Source organism: Rhipicephalus sanguineus, chromosome 4, assembly GCF_013339695.2.
Source record: "Rhipicephalus sanguineus isolate Rsan-2018 chromosome 4, BIME_Rsan_1.4, whole genome shotgun sequence".
In the NCBI taxonomy this organism is placed as follows: domain Eukaryota; kingdom Metazoa; phylum Arthropoda; class Arachnida; order Ixodida; family Ixodidae; genus Rhipicephalus; species Rhipicephalus sanguineus.
In genome coordinates, this window is record NC_051179.1 from 181,636,427 (window position 1) to 181,642,426 (window position 6,000).

Below are 6,000 nucleotides of genomic sequence, written 5' to 3' on the forward strand. Positions count from 1 at the left end.
GTTTCCTGCGATGAAGCCATGCCAACAAGCTCAAGTTCACACCCTTTTAGAATGACGCAAATATGATGTCTTTTGAGGGCTCGTTTTTCTTTGTTAGACACGATATTAATGAGAACTAACACACAATAATCCCAAGGAAAGTATAGGGGATGTTATTTGTAGTAATCAGGATATAAATGTGACGAAAATAACGTGGACGAAAAGATAACTTGCAGCCGGCAGGGACCGAATCTGCGACCTTCGGATAACGCGTGCGGTCTCTGCCGGCCACCCGCCGACAAAAATGCCGTGCGTGGATTTCTTGACCAGTGTGCCTATTAGAGGCGATTTGTCAAAAACTTTACCTTGATCGCCAAGCCATTCACTAAACTGGCAAAGACCGGCGTCAAATTTAAGTGGGAAACGCCGTAGGAAGAAGCCTTCCGAGAACGGAAAGACGCTTACAATCGCAAGCTGTGGAGGACTTGGCGTCGTACTTACGCTAGCCGGTCGCAGTCAAAGGCCGAGTCAAGTTATTCGACGACAGAAAAAAATGCCTTGCCATGATCTCTTCTGCATCACAGTTTCACCCTTACCGATACGGCAGGCCGTTCAATGTCGTAGGCAACCACCACCCGTTGTGCTGGCTAGCAAGCTTGAATGACCCTTGAGGCCTGTGAATGCCGGCGACTTCGCCGAACAGCAGCGAAGCGATCCGGAACTCGGAAGCCTGACAATACTTGGAAGGCAAGACCACCTTGTACCCGAGGTATTCCGGCGACGATTGGCCTCGATTTTCTTGCATAACGACGTCCTCCAGAAGAAGAACTTGGACCAGAAGTTCTGCAAGCCTTGCACGACGACCCGGCGGCTGACCACCTTGGTTTTGCCCGCACACCCGATTGGTGCGATGAGAAAAAGTACTGCTAGCCACGCCTTACCGCCGAAGTCGCTCGCTACATGAGGAGATGCCGGGACTGTCAGCGACGCAGGACACCACCGACAAGGCCATCGGGATTTCTTCAGTCACTCGATCCATCTCTCATACACTTTCCAGCAGATCGGGATCGACTCGCTGGGGCTGTTTCCGACGTCCACGTCCGGCAAAACTAAGTGCCGCTGAGGCAGTGAAGTTCTTCGTCGAGAACATCCTACTGCGCCACAGTGCCCCAAATGTTCTTATCACTGACAGGGGTACGGCTTATACGGCAGACCTAATGCAAGCGATCTTGAAGCACGGCCAACGCCGGACCACAGCCTACCTCCCACAGACCAATGGTCCCACCGGGCGTCTAAATAAGACTATCGCAAACATGCTGGCCATGTACGTCGATGTCGAATGCAAGACGTGAGATGCCATCCTTCCATACGTGACCTTCGCATAAAACACGGCCGTGAATGAAACCACGCAGATTATGCCATTCAATTTGGTTTACGGAAGGAGCCCGGCAACGGCGCTCGACGCCATGCTACTCCACATCACCGACAAAGAAAACCTCGACGTCACTGTCTACCTTCAGCGAGCCGCAGAAGCCTGACAACTCGGCCGTCTACGCATTCAGAGCCAGGAAAGCATCGACAGCCGTCGTTACAACGTTCGACCCCGCCACGACTACCAGCCCGCCGACCGTGTCTGGGTCTTTACGCCGACACGACGACGTGGATTCAGTGAAAATCTTCTTCAGCGATACTTCAGTCCATACAAGATGCTTCGATGTCTGGGCCCGTATACTCAAACGATCGCAAAAGAGGATAGTATCGCGTTTGGGGACGCAGAATCTGATGCGTTCAATAACTGAAGAAACACTTGCCTGTGACGTCATTGTTGTAGACCTTTGGTTCGGTACCTCGCATTTCAAAACGCCGCTTTATAACTTGGTTGCAGGTTCAAGCTTCTCAATGTTCAACGAGTGCATGCTAGGCTCCCGACTGTGAGCTTATCTTCTGATGACTTAGTGAACTTAAATATGAACAATTTATACGCCACAGAAACCGTTGTTCTAATGTTACAGCCTGCTTTCTTGTGCGTTATCGGGCTTAAGTTGACTTTCTAATGGTTTGTTTACCTTAATCAAGAATGCAATGCTTCGAAATGTTTCCGAACTAAATCGCTTTCTTGTGCTACAGACAAAATGTACCCACGTCAGAAAACGATTAGGCGATTAAGAAAGAAGTACATTTTTCCCGCAACGTCCACATGGTGATGCAAGGCTGTGCTTTCGTACCTTTCGAACACGAAAATTACTTGCGTTTGATGGAAATTGCAGTGTCCATATGCATACGCGAATCGAATTCGTCTGAATATTTGCTATTGTAAAGTTAACGCGAGAATTCTGGCGAGTGGGCGCTGGAATTCCTTTACTGGCTAACCTCAGGGGAGCGTAGGAGAACGGCGACTACTCACCAGGGCTCGTCATAACAAAAACGCCCTCGGCTAAAAATTTTTGTAAGAGAATATTTTTCGTAAGAGAATAAACGTCTATACAAATTGGTAGAGAGTGATATGCCCTTAAACAAACTTCGGTCCGCCTTCGATGCCCTTGGAGCTTCAATCCCGTGCCGTGCCATCTACGATGACTCAAGAAGCCGCCCAGCAAACGCTTCCTCCTGCGCCGACAGCATCTCCCCCGCATCCTCGACCTTCCTGTTTTCACCGGCGCGGATGGCACGGGCTTCGAGCACTGGCTCATGATTTACGAGAATGTGAGCGTACCCAACAAATGGGTACTCTCACTGACCAACTGACCAACCTGTTTTTCTACCTCGCGGGTGTGGCAAGCCAATGATACAACAACCACGCATCCGATTTCCATACATGAACCGCTTTCAAGACCGCCATCATCGACGTGTTCGACCGCCCTGCCATTCGTAAGCTGCAAGCCGAACAGCGCTTACGTGGACGAGCTCAGCAGTCCGACGAGTATTTCACGAGTTACATCGAAGACATCCTCGACTTCTGCAAGAAAGCAGAGGCGACCATGTCTGAGTCTGACAAGATCCGGAACGTTACGAAAGGCATCGAGGACGATGCCTTCGTCATGCTGCCCCCAAAAACCCCTCCCACTGTGGCAAAGGTCATCACACTGTGCCAAATCTACGAGGAACTGCGCCGGCAGCGGCTGATGACGAGTCGACCTCCAGTCTTGCTCGCCGAAATCAAGCCATTCGACCGCGAGCGAATTGCCCACCAGATCTCTCTACTGGCCTCGCTCACCCGCACTGCTGCCTCAACTACGCCGAGCTATTGAGCATGAAATAGCGGAGGTCTTGCCCAGGGTTGCCAATGGTGGCTACTTTTCGCCAAATTGGCGAATTTGAGATGCCCGTGGCGACCTAAAATTATGAATGGCGACATGGCGAATTTTTTGGCCATTTTCGGCTTAGGTCTCCACTGAGTTATGCATTCTAAGCTGAGTGTCTTCCCAACGAATTAGCGGCAACATTCTCTGTATTTTTCTTGGTTTTAGACCCACGAGTAGAATGTGCACATTACGCGTCATTCGGCATGTCCGTCCTGTAACTCGTGCGTATCTCCTGAATTCATCTAGATGCAGGAGGTACTGGAACGTCCTCCAGCGGCATTTTAGCAAAATGTAAGTCAGCTGAATGTCTTGCAAACCGCGAGGGGGCAGTGTTTGACTATAAGGGAAGTTCCCGGGACATAGGCTGGGATCAGTGATGAGACAAGCTAGCGCAGAACTCGCAACTAAGTCTAATGGACGTAACCTCGTGATAATCGCGGGAGGTCTAAACGACGTCTTGAGTAAAGAATCAGCCGAACTAGCGACCACATTGGCGAAAGGGGTCGATGACATGCGCGCCATTTCCCCTCAGGTGCAGATAGTGGTATGCACAATACCGGAAGTACCAGTGCGAAATATCAGCTTGCAAAGAGCGGTTGTCGTCGCAAACAAAGAGATAAGGCGAATTAGTCGAGAGAAAGGCATCGAGGTAGTGGAAATAAACAGAGAGGTGCACAGGTGGGGTGGTTTTCGAAGAGACGGAATACACTTCGATAGGAGGCTTGGCCATGAGGTGGGTTGGCGTCTTGCAGGACGCGCAGTAGCTTTTTTGGGGGCACGCGGGCCCTTCGGTGCCCAAGGTAGCTTGTGATGAGGAAAACAACCAGGGGGACTCTTTGACAGGTAGTATAGCGAAAAAACAGAGAAAAGGTAAAAGAAGGGAGAAGGCGCGTGTTGCAATTAGTTACATTAACATGCAGGGTGGCAGAAAAAAGGCAAAATGGTTAGAGATTGAGAGACAGTTAAACAAGGAACAGATAGGTGTTTATGCGGTTACAGAAACACACCTTAGAGACTTGGAAGAGCCACCACATATTGAAAATTATGTTTGGGAAGGATGTAACAGGATCACATCAGAAAGGAGAGGTGGGGGGGTTGGAATGCTAATTCATAACAGAACAAAATGGGAGAGAGTGAAACAAACGTGTTCAGAGCACATATGGGTTTCGGGCACAGTAGGTGGAAAGAAAACGTGGCTAGGTGTAGCTTACTTGTGGACGGGGAATAACTGCAGAGAAAAGAATCTGGAGATAGTGAAATGCATAAGCACCGATATTAAAGAATTTGGTCATGATGCCGAAATAATCCTTCTAGGGGACATGAACGCTCACATTCATGAAATTGACGGATATTCAGACACCAATGGCAAGTTATTGCCATTGGTGGAAACTATTTGTTGGAAAGGAAAGAAAAAGCCAAAAAGTTGGTGGAACAAAGAAATCCGGGAAGCGATCGAGATGCGACGTCAGGCATCACGGGAGCACAGACAGGCAAAAAAGGAGAAGCGGCCACAGGACGAAGTTAACCAAATATGGGAAATATATTTAGAGCAAAAATCCATTGTGCAGAAATTAGTCGAGGCAAAAATTAAAGGTGAAAGTGAACGCTGGATGACAGAGATTCGCGAAAAGAAGAAGGCCGCGCCTAGGATATTTTGGAGCCACCTAAAAGCGCTGGGTAGGAAGTCTGTCACAATGCAACAACATATGGTAGATGAAGGAGGAAATAAATTCGAAGGATATGAAGCGCTAGGTTACATTCGAAAGATAACAGCCGATTCGTTTAAAAAGGTCCCCCAGGGGATTCCCCCGGTGAGTAAAAGTACGCAAAGGAGAGCAACCGACGAAGATGTAGTAGAGAATTTCAATTGGAAGAAGGCCGAAGGAAAAATTCCTAAGCGCACTACTCCGGGCTTAGATGGGGTTCCCGTCAGCCTCATTAACGAACTCGGACATAACACTAAAGAAGCACTGCTGAAAGCCGTAGAAAAGTGCTTACAGGAGAGGGAAATACCAGACAGTTGGCGAAAAAGTAGAATGAACTTAATCTATAAAGGCAAGGGAGAAAAAGATAACATTAGCTCGTATAGACCCCTAACAATTACATCGGTGCTATACAGGTTGGCGATGCAGGCAGTAAAATTAAAAATAGAAGCGTGGGTAGAACAAAATGATATTTTGGGAGAACTTCAGAATGGATTTCGAATCGACAGGCGGTTAGACGATAATCTGTTTGTTCTTACCCAGTGTATAGAAATATCTAAAATAGAAAACAGGCCCTTATACGTAGCTTATCTAGATATCACCGGGGCGTATGACAACGTTAATCAGGAAATTTTGTGGGATATATTGAAGGAAGTGGGCATAGGTGACGACTGTGTACAGATTTTGAGAGAAATATACCGCGAAAATACAGTTTGTATAGAATGGGAAGGAATAAGTAGCAAGGACAGCGTTGAAATTAGCAAGGGGCTGAGACAGGGATGCCCTTTGTCCCCGCTGTTATTCATGCTGTACATGGCGAGGATGGAAAAAGCGCTAGAAGGTAGCAACATTGGATTTAATTTGTCACACAAACAGGTCGGAGCGATGGTTGAGCAGAAGCTTCCAGGTCTATTTTATGCTGATGATATTGTCTTATTTGCGGACAGTCAAGATGATATACAGCGACTGGCAGATATATGCGGAAGGGAGTGTGAGGCTCTAGGACTAGGATTTAG